We start from the raw sequence: 22,087 nt of genomic DNA, 5'->3' as shown, positions 1-22,087 counted from the left end.
GAGAGAGAGAGAGAGAGAGAGAGAGAGACATCAATGATGACAGAGGACTGGTTGCCTCCTGCATGTTCCCCACTGAGGATTGAGCCCGCAACTCGGGCATGTGCCCTGACTGGGAATGAAATCGAACTGTGATCTCCTGGTTCATAGGTCAACTCTCAATCACTGAGCCATGCTGGCTGGGCTAGACTATCTTCTTTATGGCTTCTCTGTGTCCTTTCAGCTTCCATTCCCACTGCCTCAATATTTTCCTTTTCTAGTTCAGATGCCTGTAAACAAGAATCTGAATAACTGAGGGATTTGGGTTGTTGGTAAGTTGGTTGGTTTCATTTTTGGTTGATTTTTTTTTTTTGGTAGTGACCACCACAGGTCACTATTATGAATTTTAATTTCCTACGTCTGGTGTGCTTTTCTGGTCCTAGCTAGGAGTAGAGGACCAAGTCTAGTTACACAAAATAAGACCTCTTAGGGCAGTGGTTCTCAACCTTGGCTGCACATTAGAATCACCTGGGAATCTTTTTAAATTCCTGATTTCTGGGCCTCATCCTCCGGAAATTCTGTTTCTTTGTTATGGGGTGGGGCCACAACAAAGGTGTTGGGTTTAATTCCTGGTAATTTAAAAATAATAAAATAAATAAATAAATAAATAAATAAAATTTTTTAAAAAGAATGTGTATTTTGCTGCTCTTGGGTAAAATGCTCTGAAGATATCAATGAAATCACTTTGATTTACCATGTTATTTAAGGCCACTGTTTCTTTGTTGATTTTCTGTCTGGAAGATTTATCTATTGATGTCAATGGGTGTTAAAATCCCATACTATGACTATATTACTGTCAATCTCTCCCTTTATGTACATCAAGATTTGCTTTACATATTTAGGTTCTCCTATGTTGGGTGCATCAGTGTTTACAAGGTTATATTCTCTTGTTGGATTGCTCCCTTTATCATTATGTAGTACCTTTCTTTGTGTCTTATGATAGCTTTTGTTTTAAAGTCTATTTTTTCAGGTGTAAGTATTGCTACTCCAGCCATTTTTTCCCCTTTTCATTACATGACATATCTTTTTCCATCCCTTTACTTTTAGCCTCTGTATCTTTCATTCTGAGTTGAGTCTCTTGTAGACAGAAAATGTATGGGTGTTGTTTTTGTTTGTTTTTTTAATATATATTTTTATTGATTTCAGAGAGGAAGAGAGAGAGAGAGAGAGAGAGAGAGAGAGAGAGAGAGAGAGAGACATCAATGATGAAAGGGAATTATTGACTAGCTGCCTTCTGCATGTCCTCTATTGGGGATTGAGCCCATAATTCTGACATGTGCCCTGACCAGGAATCAAACTGAGCCATGCTGGCTGGGGGTGTTGTTTTATTATACATGCAGATACTCTATGTCTTTTTATTGGCACATTTAAGCTATTTACATTTAAATTGATTGTTGAGAGGTATGAATTTATTGCCATCCCATTTTTTAAATATGTTCTTCTGTTTCTTCTTCTTTTCTAGCTCCTTCCCCTTTCCTTTCTTCTTCTTCCTTCCCCTCCCCCTCCCCCTCCCCTCCTTCTCCTTCTCCTTCTCCTTCTCCTTCTCCTTCTCCTTCTCCTTCTCCTTCTCCTTCTCCTTCTCCTTCTCCTTCTTCTTCTTCTTCTTCTTCTTCTTCTTCTTCTTCTTCTTCTTCTTGAAGGCCCTTTAACCTTTCTTGTAATACTTATTTGGTGGTAAAAAAAACAAACACTCTTTTTGCTTTTTCTTGTCTGGAAAGATCTTTATTTCTCTTTCAATTATAAATGATAGCCTTGCTGGTAAAGTAGTCTTGGTTGCAGGTCATTGCTTTTTACCACTTTGAATATTTCATGCCAATCCCTTCTGGCTTGAAATGTTTCTGTTGAAAAATCAGCTGATAATCTTATAAGAGATCCCTTGTAGGTAACTAACTGTCTTTCTTTGTGGCTTTTAAGATTCTCTTTGTCTTTAACCTTTGCCATTTTAATTATGGTGTGTCTTGGTGTGGTCCTCTTTGGGTTCATCTTGTTTTGGACTCTACATTTCCTGGATTTGGGTGTATTTTTTTCCTTACCAGGTAAGAGATGTTTTCTGTCATTATTTCTTCAAATAGGTTCTCAATCCCTTGCTCTCTCTCTTCTCCTTCTGGTTCCCCTATGATGTGGATATTGTTACACTTCATGTTGTTCCAAGGATCCCTTAAACCAGTGTTCAGCAAACTGCGGCTCGTGAGCCACATGTGGCTCTTTGGCCCCTTGAGTGTGGCTCTTCCACAAAATACCGACTTCTGCATATGCGCCACGAAGTTTCAATTGCACTGTACGTGTGCGCCCACACGTGGTATTTTGTGGAAGAGCCACACTCAAGGGGCCAAAGAGCTGCGTGTGGCTTGTGAGCCGCAGTTTACCGACCACTGCCTTAAACTATCCTTATTTTTAAATATTATTTTCTCTTTGTACTGCTCTGATTGTGTGTTTTCTTCTACCTTGTCTCCCAAATCGCTGGTTTTATCCACTGCTTCCAACCTACTATGTATTTTTTTCAATGTTTTTTCATTTCTGACTGCTTTTTAAGAATGGTTTCTATGTACTTTCTAAAGCTGTTGAACATCCTTATAACCATTGCTTTGAACTCTATGTCTGATAAATTATTTGCCTCCATTTCATTTAGCCCTTTTTCTGGAGATTTCTCCTCTTCTTTTATTTGGGGCATGTATCTCTGTCTCCTCATTTTAGCTGCATCTTTGTGTTTGTTTCTATGTTTTAGCTTGATATGCTATGACTCCCAGGGTGTCCTTATGTAGTAGGTGTACTGTGAGGTCTAATGGTAGGCACCTGATTTTTTTAAAAAGTCACTTTGCAGCAAAAAGAGTAGGTAATTACTATTATTATTATTATTTGTAAATGAATCAAAATTATACCTATTTTTTTTGTCAAATCAGCAAAAAAATATAATTTTGGTGTTCCACAGAATTTTAGTAATTAATTTGTGTGTGCCATGAAATGAAAAAGGTTGAAAATCACTGAGCCAAAAATACTCGGACAAAATGGTCAGAGAGATAGAAAGTAATCCAGGAGAGAAACTAAAGGAATGGTTGTTGTGAGGAAGAAGGCCTTCTTATAGGGTTAAGCAAGACTTGTGTATGGAGAGGGCTACAGTGTCATGGGGACCAAGTGACCTTAGTGAGACCCATTTCAGGGAAGGTGAAAGCTGAACTACAGTGTTTGAGGAACCAAAAAGAAGAAAATAAGGTAATCTTGTAGTTCTGTACAAGTTTTCAATGATTTATCTGTGAAAAGAAGGCGAGAGAAGGCTGGGAGTTAGAGGGAGACATTGGGAAATGTTTGTCGGTTTGTTTTTCAGATGGAGAGACTTAAGCATTTTGAGTTAGTGGGACTTGGGGCCAGCCTGGCTAAAAGTCTTTCCACAGAAGAAATCTCCAAGAAATGAGAGAAGCTTAGGATTTGTATCTGAGTCCTGGTCTGCCACTCACTCACTCCTCTGGCAGATTATTTTTCCTTTCCAGGCTTCATTTGTATAATATTTTACTTCAAAAGGTTAAGTGAGAAATTCAAAGAGGAGGCACTCTATCAATAATAATCATTATTTCCAAATATGGAAGGCAAACGATATGGCTGAACTAAAGACACTTCCAACATTTTCAAGCCTGCGAGTCTGGGAAATAGCAGTGTAGACATTTGAATCATAGAAATCCTGGCAGGAGAAATCTTGGATGGTTTATGCAGGCTGATACTGGGGTTGTGGCAAGATATCAAAAGTGGAAATACTTAGCAGATATGTAGATTCAGGGACCAGATGCAGGAGAGAAATCAGGGACAGAGAGAGAGTGCTAGCACTCCTCAGCCCAGAGGTGAGCCATGGGTCAACACAAAGTTGTGTAATGTTTGGCAGAATCACACAAGAACACCCATAACTGCCATCATTTAGCAATTACTTTGAATTACACCCTTAACCTACAATATCTTCAGACCTAATGATTATCTGCATTTTAGAGTGGAAAAAATTGAGACTCAGAGAGGTCACCCAACTAATAAATGATGCAGCCCAGAATCAAATACAGTCACTGTGGCTCCCAAACCTGCATTCTTTCCACTACCTCATGTTGCTCCAAAGGATGGACTGTGAGGGGAGAACTATGTTTAAGAGAAAAAATGAAACAGTTCTTTGGACAGAGAATGTTGAGAGGGTGAAATGTTATGGAGGCCAAGAGAGGATAGAGTTTCAAGATAGTGCAACTAGCAAACAGATACTTCAAAGAGAGCAAGGAGAATGAGAACTGAGAAAGTCTACTAGATTTAGTAGAGAGGGTTATTGGTAAGTGGATGATTGGAGGGGGCTGTGTCAATAAAAATAAGGTGCCTGCACAGGGCAGGACCTCATTCTTTCACATCCCTGTAATGGGGCTGATGGAGAAACTCTCACAGGAATCAATTTAGTCAGTGTCTGCTGTTTACCGCATGTGGCTAATCAGGAAAGTAAAAGCCAAAGCCCTTGAATTTATGCAGCTCACAACTTAATTGGAAACAAGTGCTTTCAAAAATTTCAATCAGAGAACACACAGACTGGAAGAAATACATGTCTGTCCCAAGATTCCTCCCATTGCCCAGACTCCCTCAACTTCTGGGCAGGTGGCGCCTGAGCTCCCAAGAGAGCTAGACAGCCATCTGTGTGGCATCTGTGTGTGACAGCAGTGGAAGCCGTGGCAGGGTACAGGAGAGAGCTCTAAGTAGCATGAGGATTAGGGGATAGGCAGAAAAATAGTGGATCCCTAATTATGCTGAGAAAGAGGGGCCAGAGAATAAGAAGGACAAACAAGACTATAGGAAGAAAAGATGGACACTGAGGCTCTAAGTCCCTCATTCAAGTGCCTCATTTCACCTGGAACCAGTGGAGATTCTTTATTCTCTCTACCTGCTCATTCCTCTTCTTAACAACGGTCTCATTTTCTAAAATCCATAAGCCAGTGAGTATCATCCAGGCAAGGGAAGCAGGTTCTGGACTCACCCTTCCTGTTTCACTTCCTGCTGCCACTCACCTGCTGCAGGTCAGGAGAGGACAAGCAGAATTCCTCTGTTGGACCAGCTGCAGGCTGAGGCACCCTTGCCAGAGATGCATTCAGCTGCCTGAAATGCCAGCATTATCACCAATTCCTTTGGTGCTGAATGATTCTCCACTTTGGCTCCTGTCTTAGAAATTTAAATATTCCTGGAAGGTGACAGATTTTGTTTCAAACACTATAAGTAAATCTCCGAGAAGACCTCTTTGATATGCCTTGGAGAATTAAATACCTCAGGAGCCTTGGGCAGCAGGGGCTTGCACCAAGGGAACAGAAATGGAAGGGGAAAGTGATGATGAAAACGTTAATCCATCATGCAATTTTGTCCCGGATTAAAATCATCCCTTGGCTTGGATTCAGAGAAAAGAGTAATAATTCGTGTGTCACTGACGCTGTAGGTTCTCTAGCCATGTCCCCTTGGCCTACCTGAAGACATTTTTCAAATAACAGTGAAGAAAGTCAGAAGATCTGAAGAGAGTTAATGCTCTGTAGAAACAAATGAGGGTCAGTTCTGAGGAATGTTCTACTATGATCTCTCAGAGGGACCCCAGGGTGATGGGGTCCCTGTCAACCAGAGCATTAACCTGTTCATTAGCATACCTTTTATAGTTTACCCTTTAGACTGCTTCTTGGATCACCTCTAGAAAAGGCTAATTACACCCAAATTATTGTTTCACGTGATGCTTTAGGGAAAATATAAACCAAGACACCATATTTTATGGACCTGTCCCTGTCTTCCCAACACCAATGAAGGAAAAAATAAAGCCTACTGGCTCCTAAAATATCTACAGACCCCAAATTTATAAATGTGCTTCAAAATTTTAAATGTCCATATCCTTTGACCCAGTAATTATACTTCTAGAAGTTTACCTTAAGAAAACTAACAGACTGAGTGTGTAAAACTGTATAAATAAGGAGCTTTATCATCATGTAGCAGAGTGTAAACTAGGAAACAATTTAAATTTCCAGCAATAGCAAATCCTATCTAATAAAGAGGGAATATGCAAATTGACTGTCACACCATCACAAAGATGATGGCTCCCATAGCCACAAGATGGCAGTGCCCAGTCCCCTCAGCCCCACAGGAGTCCCCCTGTCCTTTCAGCCCTGCGGGGGGTGGGGGGTGGCAAGTGCACAGTGTGGCTGGACCCACCCTCAGATCCCCCAGCCACCTAGGTCCAGCCCGAGGTGCAGGCAAGCCTCGGATGGCAGCTGCCCAGCTGCCCAGGGCTGCTGGAGGCTCAGGTAACCAGAGCTGGCTGAGGCTTGCGCTGCCGGCAGGGGCAGGGGTGATGGGTCGCCTTCCCCTGATCACCAGGTCGCCTCCTGCTCCTGAGGGCTCCTGGACTGTGAAAGGGGGTAGGCCAGGCTGAGGGACCCCCCCCCTCCAGTGCTTGAATTTTCATGCACCGGGCCTCTAGTTGGTTAATAAATTATAGTAATTCTATGGTGCCACTAGAAATAATGATGTAGTTTTTTCCCCATCTTTCCATGTCTGTGGTAAGTTAAGTGAAAAGGCAGGGGACACAACATCATGTGCTATGTAATCTATTTTTGTAAATATACTTACATCCGTACGTGAATATGTATGCAGAAAGAACCTGAAAGAATAACAACGTAATGTTATCAGAGGCTATCTTTGGGTGGAAGAACTGGGAATTGGGGATCATTTTCTTTTTTTTTTCTTTATACCTTTCTGAATTGGAAAAAAATTATACTTTTTTCTTCATTTAAACAAACTTCAAAACACATAAAAAGAAATCAATGGCCGTAGTCACACAGAACTGAATTCCATAGCTCAAATTCCTGTTCTCTCAACAGAGCTTTTGGTCTCTCTCCCCACCTTGGGGGATTAGAACAGAGCCACAGAAAGAACCATCCCACTTAGCACAGCCCAATGCTAGGTGGTGGCTGTTCTAAGTCAGCAAATCCATGGGGTAATTGGCAGCAATGGGATAACACAGTGTGTCAGGTGGTGTGGCCCCCTCTGACTCAGGAAACACATAGCCCTGTATCCATGCTTAGGTCTTTTGTCAGGTTCTGTCACGTCCCCCACTCCCACTCTCAGCCCCGCAGACATCCCCACCATCCCCGCGCCTGCCTGAAGCCCCATCTGGCACTCAGCAGGTCCCCTTCCAATTTGCTGCACATTCAGGAGCTCATTATTCCCACGGGAAGAAGTTGCCATGGCGATGTGAGCCTCCCACCCCAGACCCGCCCCAGAGGCTCAGCCTGCTGGGCCTCCCTAGCTCAGAGGTGGTTCTGGGCGCCCTGTGCTGTGGGGGTAGGGTTTAGGCTCCAGATCGTTTGCGCTGTGGAGAGAGTGGGGGGAGAAGGGGAGGAGACATCAATTAAGGACACTAGGTAAGAAGGAAAGGAAAGGGAAAAAAAAGATAAGAACGTTTTATTAAAAACCGCCAGCCTTTCTGCCTCTTCTCCTACCCACCAGGACTCCTGAGTCCAATGCTGTCTCTGGTCCTGAGTGGGAATGTCAGACAGTTCTCAAGGCACTCAAGGCGTCCAAGAACCCTTTTTTTAAGTTTCTGGAACGAAGCACATGGAATGAAGCTTTAACTTCTCCTGGAGCAGGAGCTTCAGCCTGGGACTGAAAAGAGGGGAAGGCTGATGGGGTGGGTGGAGAGGGAAGCAACTGGCCAGGTCCTGTGAAGGTGAGTGGACCTGGCTAGGCCTGGAGTGCGGAGCAGAGACTGGCGGGGGCGTGTCTGCAGGGAAAAACAGGCATCTGCCCTGGCCGGCAAGAGGAAGCACCCAGACACTGGCTGGAAGGTGGAGAGGTGCAGTCATGTGCCCCTGACCTGTCCTGGGACCAGGCCCGGTCACCCTAGGCCCTGCCCACTCCTGAAAGTCCACTGGGCTCATCAGGAAAGCACCAGACTCAGACCTCAGCAATTGGAGAGAACCATGTCTCCAGTTCTACACTCCCATGCTGGCTGCCCAGATAAAAGCTCAAAGCACATCACTGGCTTGGGAAGCCTTTCATCTCTGCTCTACCAGCAGCAGTGCTTTGATGATTTTAGTCTCCAGGCTTTGGAGCCTCCAACCATTTGCCACACTAAGTCTGCAGGTGCCTGCTGTCTCAGAGTGGCGCAAGTGTACACTCAGGGGCATCTCCTTTTCTCAGCCTTCTTCCCTCCTCCTACTGCCTCCCCATCCCTCAAGCCTTAGGGACTTGTGGTTGCAATGAACCCTAGAATTTTTCCAAGAGTCTTTTCCCCTTCAGCCTCTCTGCGCCCACCCACGCCGACACCCCAGTCTCCTCTCTCTCTCTCTCTCTCTCTCTCTCTCTCTCTCTCTCTCTCTCACACACACACACACACACACACACACACACACACACACACACACACCTTCCCTTCCCCTCTGTCATTGGTCAAGTGAGATGTCAGCTCACCCAACAGGCAAGAACACAGACATCTGCCCACTCAGCCCAAGAGAAGAGGCTGCACCCAACAGCAGGCTCATGAGGAAATAGTGCTTTTGACAACCCAAGTCATCATGTTTCATGAATGAGAGAAATGTTTCACCCAATAAGCCCACATCTGTAGTTACAATCTGACTAAGATAAATTGCCCTGGTTATTAATCCTTGTGCATTAGGGTTTAAGCTGATTACCAGCTGGGATCGGGAAGAATTCTGGCCCAGGTCCTGACAGCTTGCTTCCCTATCCTCACCTGTTCCATCTCCTTGGTATATTGTTGCCCATTTAGTTCTTCTGCAAACCAAGTTCATACCCACCAGACAGGACAGCCCCAGTTTGCCCTAAAGAGGACACCCATCCATCATGTGAGTGTACACTGAGAATTAACTATGTGCAAGACATTGTTGGTCTGCACTGTGGTGGAAACAGAAACAATTCCAGCATGGCATTCTTTTCATGTCATGAAAAACTGAAGTGGGTGGTCATAACTGAAGTGGTTTTTGGGACTCCCTGCCCTGAGTCATTCTATGTATATCAGATAGCCTTGGGGAATACAGTTTGAATATGAACAGCATTTCCACACCTGCTGCCAACAAGGAATGAAGCCATTTCCTCCAGCCTCCACTTATATGGCCTCTCTCTGCAGTGAGCCATCAAGGTAGGCCAGGGTAGCTTTGTTTCTGTCTCTGATTCTTTCTTTGTAGACCCTAAATCTTCAGGCACTGGAAACTCCCAGGAGTTCCCATTTCCTTTGGTGGGATCAGGAGAGAAGTAGGCTGAGAGCCAGGGTTTATTCTTTCCAGATCATCAGGCCTGGGGCTATGACCAACAAAGAAAAGACATCCCTGAGAGACCATGCTCCCCAGTCACTTCAGACCTGGCCCAGTATGGACTGACCAAGTGATTCAGCATTCAAATTGGGACTTCTCAATAATGAAAAGAGGTGCCACTGGTAATTACATGGAACTTCCTGAGCAAACCAGGTTGTGTTCACCTTACCTGAGGGGTCATCTCCATTGGGAAGGGCCATCACAAGAGGCACCAATGAAATAAGAGTTTGTTAGCTCAACCCTGATGACTTCTCTGTATTCATCAGCCCTTGGTCCCCTTCTGTGGACATGTCTTCACCTACCTCGGCCCTTTTCTCTACTTCAGTTCTTTCACCCTCTATACCTGAAGCATCTATATTTCCACTCCCCAACCTTGGATCAGCCCAGCTATCTGTTTTGATTGGTGTTATTGTTAGCATGGGTAGCTGGACATTAACGAAGAAAGTAAGCAAAGGGAATCAGACATTAAGAAGCCTAATCAACTAGGGAGCTGAATCAGATAATAAGCTGGATTAAGTCTGGAATTTGCAGCTTCAGACATCCCAGGGGACCACAGCATTGCCCCACCAAGGGGATTAACACCCCTCCTTCTCCCATGTGGGGAGGCAGGGCTGACTTTTCAATCTCCACAGGGTACAACTGGTCCACTTGCCAGGATTATGGGGTGAAGGGGAGGTAAGCACATGCATAGAAAGAGCCAAGATGGTGACCATAAGGACTTGTCTGTCTAGCCTGGGAAAAGGATTGGATTAGATAAGAGACACAGAACCCTGGAAGATCTAGGAAATGAATTGGTTAGGGGAGGGCCCAACACCAGCCCACAAAGGATTGAGAAGTTGATTGGTTAGTTTGAAAGAGGACCTTGTCCTTTGGAAGCCCGAGATAATATAATCCAAGCTTAACAAAGTTCTCTCTCTCTCTCTCTTGCTTGTAACACATGGTAGCCCTCTTCATTCGTGCATTCTCTCTCCTTAGCAGCCATGTGACCTAGCAGCCACATGAACTCCAAATGCAGGCTCCAAGTGCAAGCCTGGGTACAGCAATGCAGTACTGGCTGGAGCACAGTGCAGCTAGGAACAGAGAGACTCACTAGCTAGACAGGGATAGAGGCTGAAATGGACTAAGCTTTGGCAGGGCACAGAATTTCTGGACACTGGCCCTATTTCTGGGCCTGATGAAGACAAGGCTGGACTTTTTCCAGAGTGGGATGGACAGAGATAAGATACCAGGAACCTGGAGGCAGTCTTCTATTTCCACTACAATAAATCTTACCACTATACCTTATCCTCCCATACATGGTACTTGGAAATGTTTTTCTTGCAACTCCACAAAAGGTCCCTACTTCCACTGGCAACACTATATCCAGGATGTTGGGAGATAATAGAGATTGTTATCAATAATGTTTTTCAAGTGAATCAATCTGGTTGACCCCATGACATAATTATGCTTTCTACCCTTGAATGCTTCTCAATATTGCTCAGTTGTTCTGTTAGTTTTCTCTTTTCACATGGTAGCTCTCCAAACCTTCTTAGCTGGAATCTCCATCTATGCCCTATTGCTTGACAAAGGTCCTAACTTTGCCAAGAACAAAATAAACTTGAGATGTATGAACATCTCAGATTTCCAAACTCCTCCACCTCCAAACTGTATATACTGTATTAATGGACACCCCCTTCAGTGAAAACTGCCCCTCTTTCCACTCCATCTGTGTGGTCTCATGTGTGCTGGCATGTGCTTACATAGGACCTCCTCCCCATAGCCTAGCAACAATTTATTGACCCACAGTTGGGCTCCTAAAGACTTGAGATAGACCAGTAAAAGCCTTTCCCTAGAATTTTGGGGTTGGGGCAAAGAGGTGTGGTCCAGTCTTTTCCCCATGGCTGCATCTGTCAGCCTTGTTTCCTCTCCAGATGGAAGAAGCTGAGGACCTGTCGGTCTGAGAGAAGAATCTGGTAGATGGAGAGGATCTGAGAACATCATGGAGACTCCTGGTTCTAGATGTTCCTGAGGCCCAGCCATGCTTCTGTGTTTTGTTTTGTTTTGTTTTTACTTAACAGGCTTAAATTGGTTTCTCCCACTTATATCAAAAACCTCTTCTGTAATGCATTATGACAATGATATTTACCTGAGTCTCTGAGGGAAAAGTTTTTTTTCCTCTGGCCTCTGGGAAATTTCTCCTCCTGCACTCTCAGTTCAGTCCCCATCCTGGACATCCTTGTTACATCAATTGCACCACTTCTCTTGAATCTTCAGTCATTTCAGCTATAAATATGCTCATCTCCTATCCAAAAAGAAAAAAAAAAAGAACAAAAGCTTTCTTTCATCTTGTTCCTCCTCATGCGTCCCTTCTAAACTCTCTACCTGCATGTTCTCACTTCCTACATAGTACCCAACCTACTGCTGCAGTTCAGCTCCCTCTCATGTTCCCTCCTTCCTGATGAACAGTGCATTGCAAACTATGCCCAATTCCTAGTATTCATTCTTCTTGGCTCCAGCACCTGGCATCAGCAACCACCTTTTCTGTCTTAAAACTCACACTTCACTTAATAGCTTCTTCCTGGTTTGTGCTCTGACATAGAGAAGTTTGACCTGCTAAAGCTGTGCCCAAATCTAAAGGTACTAAGTATTTATCTAAAGCTCTAAATTTTTCCAACCTTTCTCTCACCCCATAACAGTGCAACTGGCCTGTGCCCACTCTCCTGGTTCGCTCCTAAGTGAGGAATGACTCATCTAATGAGATAATTGAAGCTAAGGCATTAATGAGTAAACTATTTTGCTGTTTTTAAAAAACACTTAGAATTCACTTTTATTTTTTAATATATTTTTATTGATTTCAGAGAGGGAGGAAGAGGGAAATAGAAACATCAATGATGAAAATCATTGATCGGCTGCCACTGGGGATGTGCCCTTGACCGGAATCAAACCAGGACCCTTCAGTCCACAGGCCGAAGCTGTATCCACTGAGCCAAACCAGCTAAGGCCTATTTTGCTATTTTGATAACAGCTCTCCAAGACTTAGCTCAGTGTCTCTCAAATGTGGATGATAGTGGAAGGGGATGGCGGGGAGGAGGGGTGAGGGCAGAAGTGGAGCTAGGGATATATAATTGAAGGTCTAAAAGTTCTTATGACATTTAAGTTTTGTAGTTTTACTTTGATGTTAATCAGTGCTTGATTATAAGCTTTAGTTTACCGTTCCATTAGCACCAAGTAATCACCAACTTCTGTGGAATATTTATAAAGTGGATTGTATTCTCAATGTTTTAGAACATTTCTGCTTCTAAAGTGAGTCTTTCTTTGTTCCTCAAAATGGGATGTACTGACTCAAAGAATAAGCATTTTTGAAATATGAGTGCTGTCATGAACAGTTCCAAAGAAAGAGACAGAAATGTCAGACCCGAGTCATGCCCTCAAAAACTCATAGGCTCATTATGAAAACAATACAGTTACACTTAGAAAAATAAATACATTTCCAGATTGGCAAACATGTAGAGATTGGGAGAGAGGTCATGGAATTTTCGTGCCCCTTCCTCATACCTTTCCTATGCATCATTCTCATCTGGCTGTTTCTGAGTTGCATCCTCTTTGTTGTTGTTGTTGTTGTTAATCCTCATCTGAGGATATTTTTTCTATTGATTTTTAGGGAAAGTAGAAGGAAGGCGGGAAGGAAGAGAGAGAAAGGAAGGGGGGAGGAGAGAGAGAGCGGGACTGAGACACCAAGTGAGAGACACATCAATTGGTTGCCTCCCACATGTATCCCAACCGGGACCAGGAAAGGAACCTGTGACCCTTTAGTACACGGGCTGACACTCTCACTACTGAGCCACGCTGGCCAGGGCCTGAGTTGTATCCTTTTATAATAAACCACTGATCTAATAAGCAATTTTTTAATTAAGGAAATATAAGCATGAAGTAACAATGTGAGACATGTCACAAACTGTGTGTTATTAAATGACATGGCAATACTTTCTATGGGGATCAGAGGCAAATAGGAATAGTCAATGGAGGCTTCCTCAGCTGGCAGAGGGCTTGGTGGTATTGCTTGTCTGGGGATTGAGCAGGACCTTAGATAAAATTAGGAATTATGTAACCAGAGAAGAAAGAGGGAGATTCTAGATGCAAAGGAATTCCAAGAGCCTACAAAGTTCAGGCTGAATTGAATGGAGGGTTCTTGGGGGGAAAAAATGGACAATGCTTGATTATCCTCTGTCAAACTGAGCACATACTCAGGCCATCAACATAGCAAGGACACCAAAAATTTTTATTTAAGAACTTATGATTTGATATTTTTTTTAAAACACATTATGAGAAAAATCAGAAAAAAGTTGGACTGCTTTGTACTTATGTTTTTAGTAATTTTTTGTATTTACTTCTATGGAGGACAGAGGTGAGATGCCATAAACATATTAATTAGACCTCTAAAGGCTAATGTAGCCCATTATGAGAAGGTAAAGTTGGGGCCATATTTTGGAAGACTTGAATTCCAAGTGAGGAAGCCAGATTCTGCATGTCTTTATGTTCAAAGGGCTTCAAGGGTATTAACAACCTCAAATTCTCTGAGTCTTTAGAGAAAAATATTTCTGGGGTTACACACCTAGTTTAATACTCAATTTCAGATCTTTCATTGCATGGTGTAAATTTATAAGGCTACATACTTGTAGGTTTTCTTTATCGCAGTGATTATGTCTCTTTGTTTCATTACCATTGTTGATTGGCCTTGGTTGGAAGATATAATGTTCCCTTGAAAGCCTCCCTTGCAGAATATTTCCCTAAAACAACTGGTGATATTTATTGTTTTTATTAACTTGACAGTCTACAGACAATATTGATGCCATTCCTCCAGGGGGGGCACTTTTTTGCTGTTGCTGCCTATACTCATATGATGCCCTGAATCATAGATATCTCTGAAATGAGCAAATGAATGAATGAATGCATGTATAATTAGAGAGGATTTATACTAAGAAATGGTATCCCAGAACAGGAATTGAGAAGAAAGTTGGAATAGATGATTTATAAGGTCTCTTTCAAGAATTCTTCCTGTACTGGGGATGGATAGGGGGAAGCCATTTAATTCTATAATAGTCTCTCAAGAGAGATCCACTTTATGTCCTTTCCCTAGAACTTTCTTTAAAAATCTCATCATCTTTCTTTCAGTAGTGTATTTCAGTTCTCCAAGCCTCGCGGGAAAACATTCTTTTAATGAAAACGGCTCTTCTCAGATCAGGGTAAGAATGTTGCTAAAGCCAGTCTAGGATTAAAGTCCACAGAAGGACTTGGTGAAGAGGAGGGAGAAGCATTTATGGAAACACAACTCAAGATGATGGGGATCTGCAGGAACTGAGAGGAGCCCCAGGGATTGGCTCAGAAGGAGTAATTACATTGAACACCACAGATCTCCCAGACAGCCTCACTGCCCAGAGAACTGACAAAGGTGGATTGCTTCAATTATCTGGGCATCTTGATGAATGGGTGCTGTACACACTCTGGGGAAGATGGGAGGAAATGAGCCACAGATTAATCACTCATAGCACCACTGAATGATGGTGTTTAGAACCTGTGGGAGCCAGAAAGACAACAGGTTCACAAAAGCAGAGAGGGAGATGGAAAGTAATTGTTTCATGATTAGAAAAATAGAAGGGCTGACAAATATAATACTGAGACCCATCTCCTTTAGATAGTGATCTGCATAAAAATATTGACAATTAAATTATTCTTCATTTCAATTAGTGTATCCTTCATTTATAACTGGTCCTTTTTTTATGTTGTTGAAGTTTTCACTAAGTTCACTGAAGTTCTAAGTTCCATGAAGTTCTCATTAAATTTCTTGAGCATCCTTATACCCATTGTTTTGCACTCTGTATCGGTAGATTGCTTGCTTCCATTTCATTTAGTTCTTTTTCTGGAGATTTCTTCTGTTCTTTCATTTTTGACATGTTTCTTTGTCTCCACATTTTATCTGCTTTCCTGTGTTTGTTTCTATGTATTAGGTAGAGCTACTATGTCTCCTGGAATTGGTAGAGTGGCCTTGTGTAGTAGGTGTCCTTTAGGGCCTGCTGGCTCAGTCTCCCCAGTCACCTGAGCTGGGCACTCTAGATGCGACCCTCTGTGAGCCGTGTGCACTGTCCTGTTGCTGTTGAGCCTTGATTGCTGTTGTAATCACTGGGAGGAATTGACATTCAGGCCATTTGGCTGTGGGGACCAGCTGTGACTATGGAAGAACTGCTGTGCGGAAGATGCCCCTCTGGAACAGGACTTCCTTCAGTGGGGCTTTGGTGCTCACTGAGTCTGTCCCTTGAGTGTGTCATTCATAGATATGGTAGGGTTGTAATTTGGCTTGGTCTGAATCTGACCACTGGGTGCACTGACTCTGGGCCTCCTGGGAGGTGCAGAGACAGCCACAGCCTATGCCCTGCTTGGGCCACCTGGCATGAGCTACAGAGTGAGCTGTAGATGGATGCTACTTGTGTTGTGCACCTGTAGAGGTGCCCAGGAGAGGCCAAGCTGTGAACCTTGGCAGGTTACTGCTAGTGCCAAGCCTGGGGCCACTTATCAAGAGATATGGGGCACGGGGCCACATATTGAGAGGTCTGGGGCATGTTGAGGCCAGCCGCTGCTTGTTTGAGAGATTTTAGGAAAGTCTGAAGCCTGAACCAGGACAGGCCATTCATACGGAAAAGCCACTGCAAAGAGCTTGGGTGGGGCTGCAAATTGGGTGGTCTCAGGGTATCACCAGGGCAGAGCAAACAGTGTGGGCCAGGTTGATGGAGACATAGATATGGCTCATGCATGTTGGCTCTCTGGAGGGGGATGAGGTCTCAGCCAAGGAACAATGACCTCTGCCAGCACTTTTGTCTGGGAGAAAGCTGCCCCCCAGTTCTTGCCCTGCACCAACATTCGCATCATAGGGGTGCCTGAAAGAAAAGAGAGGAAGCAAGAAATTGAAAAACTATTTGAAAAAATAATGACAGAAAACTTTCCCTGCCTGGTGAAAGAAATAGGCTTACAAGTCCAGGAAGTGCAAAGAATTCCACACAAAATGAACTTAAAGAGGCCCACACCAAGACACCTCATAATTAAAATGCCAAAGGTTAAAGACAAAAAGAGAATCTTAAAAGCAGCAAGAGAAAAGTAGTTAGCAACCTAGAAGGGAGCACCCATATGACTGTCAGCTGATTTCTCAACAGAAACTTTACAGACCAGAAAGAAGTGGCAATAAACATTCAAAGTGATGAACATCAAGGACCTGCAACCAAGATTACTTTACCCAGCAAAGCTATCATTTAGAATTGAAAGTTAGATAAAGAGCTTTCCAGACAAGAAAAAGCTAAAGGAGTTCATCACCACCAAACCAATCACCACCAAACCAATAGTACATGAAATATTGAAGGGTCTTCTTTAAGAATAAGAATAAGAAGAAAAATAAAAAAGATTAAAAATATGAACAATAAAATGGCAATAAATACATATCTATCAACAATTGAATCTAAAAATAAAAATAAATGAACAAAGAATCTAATGAACAAAATAAACTGATGAATAAAATAGAACCAGAGGCATGAAAACATGGAACAAACTGATGAATCTCAGAGGGAAGGGGGTGGGTGGAGGGTGGGAAGATATTAACCAAAGATCTTATATGCATACTAGAGGCCTGTTGCATGGATTTGTGCACCAGTGGGGTTCCTTGGTCTGTCCTGCAGTGGTCGGGCCAAAACCAACAGTCTGACATCCCCCGATTGCGAGAGGGCACAGGCCAGGCTGAGGGACCCACCAGTGCATGAATTTGTGCACCGGGCCTCTAGTATAGTATAATATATATCCTGGCAACATCCTGAAAGGCACCCTGGACTCCATGTCCTTGGACTCCATGCTGGCCATTTCAGACTTTCAGCAGCAACAGTAGCATTCTCTGAGGGCAGGAACCCAAAGGTATTACAATACCATGCTGAACAGAAAGGAACTTTATTGCCACTACTGTTCCTATCACTTCCTTGGAGCCAAATCCCAGAATACGAGGAGCAGAGGTAGGCTTAAAAATGCCATTCAAGGAGTGCCACTGTTGAAAGTCTTGTTCCCAAAAGGTAGTGCCTGAGTCAGAGACCTGCCAGGGAATGAAAGGGTCCAGTCACTTGAGACTCCTAAATGGACCAGAGAATAACCCATGGAGAGAACAGGTAGAAAGGGCAAATGCTTCTGAGGTATCAGAAAATGTAAATGAAGGGCAAGCTGTGGCCTACTGGATGTCCTCATAGCTACTGTCCAGAGGTGAACTGGGACCAGAAATGCAACCCTCAGCAGCTTGCTCATGGTTACATGATAGCCAATTTTTTACAGCTGCTGAGTGGGACCCCACAGATGTTAAAGACCAGATTTTGACTTTGATTCAATTACATAGGCCAAACATTTTTATGTACCCAGGACTGCTGGCTGAGCCATATATTTGGTCCCACTGACATCTCCGAGGTGGGCATTTTTATCATTCACCTTTCAGATTAGAAAACTGAGACTCAATGAAGAAGAGGCCTGAGGAATATACCTTTATTGGGTATTACACCGCTGCAATTATAGTAGTGATTATGTCACTGCAGTTCCTTCTGCTACTATTGTAGGGGCAGCTGCTTTTGTAGGTACGGGGTCATCACATCTCTTCATTTCCCCAGGTCGGTAAAGACAAGCTTGGCTGTGACTCCTTTCTACTGCACTCTCCCAATTCAAAAGAAAAAAGAGTCAGCAAGTCATAAGCAGGCTTTCCCCATCCCAAAACAAACAAACAAAACTAGATCATGAAAGTGTCCTGAATTATTATGCCAAAGTGACTTTGTCCCCCTTTACTCACCCTCCTTCCTTCCAATCCAAATATTTGTGAAGTATTTTCCATGTCCAATTCCTAGGCCTAAGGGGTTCAAAGATGAACCTAATGCTCCAGACAGCTCACCTACTATTGAGGAGACATGAGCAGTTGGGGGTTTCCACACACCAGCATGAGGTACTGCACAGGGAAGTGAGGGACCACAGAGAAGACCACCACGGGGAGGGGAGTATAGAGTGCAGGCTTCCCCTACCTGAGAATTTAAGCATGAAGAAGGAGGAGGGGAAGGAGGATGCAGATGCTGAGGTTACCTTGTGAGATGGGGCCTGGAAAGGGAGCTGCTGCAGGGGTAACCAGAGGCCAGGGTATGGGCCCAGGGGTTTGGGCTGGTTCCCAATGGCAGACAAAATGTCTAGAGACATTTTTGGTTGATGCCACTTTGTGTATGTGTGTAGTGAGAAGGGAGGGTTCAAGAGGGAAGGTGCAACTGGTCTCTACTAAAAGAGTTGTTGCTAATAACTCAGCAATGCACAGGACAGTTCCTCACATCAAAGAACTAGCCAGCTCAAAATGTCTGATGTTGAGAATCCTTGTGCCGTAGTCATGAGGAACTGGGCGGAGGTAGCCAGGTGACCTACCCTGAGAGGCACCCGGTGCATTTAAAAAGTGCCACAATGCCCTCTAAAAACCACCTCAGCAGCCCCAGCTAAGGCCACTTCTCCAGAGCTCAGCCAACTGGGAATAGTGGGCTTGGACTCCAGAGACACAGTGAACTATGGCATCCCTCAAAAGGAAGGGGCTGAGCTGACCCAGCAGTGGCAGTGGGCCTTCCCTGACTCATCCACACTCTCTAGCCCCGTTTTCCTTGTGGCTGATGGCACAGGGATGAAAAATCACCCTAGTCTGTGATGCTGGACTAATGTAAGAAAGATGAAACTTGGGGTTCATCTCTCCAAGAGACGAATTCAAAATGTGGTGAAAGCTACATGGCAGTATAACTTGGAGCACTGAGAAAACAGAGATCACCTAAATGTCTAAAACAGCATGTGGGAATATTATCCATTGTACATCCATTTCCTGAAATATTACTATTTCATTTTAAATGATAACTGTTAAGACTGTTGCAGAAGTTACTAAGTGACCAGAAAATACACGAGTACTGGAGATTCAGGAAAAAAAACCTTTATTTAAAGCAGCGCTGCTCAGGGGATTCAAAGATCCAAAGCCTGAATAACTTATACAATGAGATTACTTCTTATATATATTTCTAAATTCTTTGTTTCCTTACTTCTTGGCTTTTGTAGCGGGCTTTCACAGCCCCTCCTGAGTCATTTAGAATGGGGAAGTTAGATTGTACCTAAATGCTTGGCCTGGGTGGCACCAGTAACCCCCTTTCTGGTCAAGCTGACAAATTCCCAGCCCGTGGTCCCTGGGCAAACTGAGAGCACCCAGGAAAACCGACTACTGCCTAAGGAAAGGGCAGTGACTTAATTATAGGCCAAGAAGAATGTGCACTAGGACACTGGTCACTGGCACAGATTCAGATTGCTAACTCCCTCCCCCACAGGTTGCCCCCTATATTCCTCCTCAAGACTATACAACATCTAAAATTCTTATTAAAAAAATGTTAAAGGAGAGTGCTGGCTGGGTGACTTGGTTGGTTGGAGCATCGTCCTGTATACTAAAAGGGTGCAGGTTCGATTCTAGTTCAGAGCACATACTTAGGTTGCAGGTTTAATCCCCAATTGGGTCACAGACAGGAGCCAACAGATCAATGTTCCTCTCTTGCTCTCTCTTTTCCTTCCTCTCTCTCTCAAATCAATGGAAGTATATCCTTCAGTGAGGATTAAAAAAGAAAATGTTAAGGGAGAAAAAGAGGACACAAACTGGTATGGAGAATTTAAACTACAATTGTTTTAAATTAGCATTTGCATATGAAAAAGTGTAGGTAGAAATACTCCCAAATAGTCTGCAGCTCTCTAAGGTGAGATCATGGAGGAATTTTTCCCCTTCTCTGTTTTCTAAATATTCTGCAATGTGGTTATGATTGCTTTCATAAAGAATATGTCTGTACATACATGTGTGTGCATGCCAGTATGTAGGGTGCTTATGTTCTGAGTTCTTCAAACTCTGGAAGGGTACAGGTAGAAGGATGGCAGAGGAGAAGGGAGCATCTGGACTTAGCAAATGCTGGTCACTCAGTTTAGATGGTGATCAGGGAGTCATAGTAAGGGATAGCCTGCTTATGCCATTCTTGAAGATCATGCTTGGGCTGACATCCCCAAGACTGGAACTTTTTTCACTACAGAGACAGCTTTGAGGCAGACATAGAGCTAAATCCCCATCAGGGCTTCATGGCACCCAGTAAGATGAACCAGTTGAAAGAAAGAAGAAGAAAGAAAGAAAGAAAGAAAGAAAGAAAGAAAGAAAGAAAGAAAGAAAGAAAGAAAGAAAGAAAGAAAGAGAAAGAAAGAGAAAGAAAGAAAGAAATTGGTTTTCCAGCTTTCTACTTGAGAAGGAAAGGAAGCAAGGAGGGAAGGAAGGAAGGAAGAAAGGAAGGAAGGAAGGAAGGAAGGAAGGAAGGAAGAAAGAAGACAGTATTCAATTTCACAGACACTGCTAGAACTGATAGGGGCAGAAATAGAATGTTGGGGAACCAGCTAGAATTGTAAGACATATTAATCATGCTCTGTTAACCATGATTGTTTTGTTCTGATTAAAGAAGGCATATTCTACCTGGCTGGCAGCCACAACTGGGACCTGCGAGCTCACCTGGAAATGCAGCCCATTCTCCCTACATGGAGCTGTCTATTATCATGGAAAGATTAACAACTTCACAGCAGAAACCAGAATCTGCAGCCCTTTGAAGATCCCCAGTCCTTTTTGCATATCACTAAGCCCTTTGAAGATCCCCAGCATTCTGCTTACCTGTTACCTGCCCATTTGCCATACGCGTTGGCTACTTTCCCATGTAATCTCTTGTCCTTTTACCCAATATAAGCAGCTGGCTTATGGTGGGGTGCAGAGCAGATTTTCGTGAGTGACCTGCTCTTCTCCCTTATTGCCAGCAGTATTGGAATAAACGCTCATATATGATTCAACCCTGTCTCTGCTTAATTGGCTCTGTAGTGACAGGCAGCATGGACCCATTGTTTGTCTGGTTACATATTCTGGCGACCAGGAACTCCCCTGGGGTGAGTACTGTGGATTCCATTTGCTGCCTGGACTTGGAATTTCCAGGGCTGAGGCCTGGACTCTTATTTGTAGAGCTGCCAGAAATTTTCTTGTTCTGCATCCCAGCCGCAGCCTCAGCAAATCCCCATCATCTCATCTAAGACCCAAGTTGAATCAAGGATTTTTGTAGGAAGAATCAAGCATGTTTTTATGGCATGAAAAGCACTGGCTGCTTCCCATCTGGGCTTCCTTGTAAGGAAGTACTGTGTGTACTGTGTGTGGCACAGGAGGCATTGTAATGCCTTTTGTATGGGCAGGCCTGATTAGTTCCAAATGACAAGAGACCTCCAGTGGCCCTTGGCCTGGTCTCCGATCCCTTAGCTTGATCCCCTCTGGGGCAAGAGACATTGCTCTGCCTCTGTGGGGTTTTTTGTTTGTTTGTTTGTTTTTTTGTGTGTGTTTGTTTTATGCAGGGCTTTCTGAGGTTTCTGTGGTTGGACAGACAAGGAGCATGGTGTGAAGCTCTTGTCTATAGGTTGGGCACACCTGTAAATCTATATATATAAAGATCCAGGGGCTGCCATATCCGAAACAACTGAATGGACAACCGAATAGGCTGTGTAGGGTCACCAGGCCAGCAGGGGGGTTAGTGAGGGACGGCCAAATGACAGAGCAGCAGGCTGTGTGGGGCGACCAGGCCAGTGGGGGGGGGAGCTGTCAGTGGGGGGGCAACCAGGCCGGCAGGGGGGCCAGTGAGGAGCAACCA

The sequence above is a fragment of the Myotis brandtii genome, unplaced genomic scaffold, assembly GCF_000412655.1.
Source record: "Myotis brandtii unplaced genomic scaffold, ASM41265v1 scaffold49, whole genome shotgun sequence".
Lineage (NCBI taxonomy): Eukaryota > Metazoa > Chordata > Mammalia > Chiroptera > Vespertilionidae > Myotis > Myotis brandtii.
Note: the sequence above shows the minus strand (reverse complement) of the source record.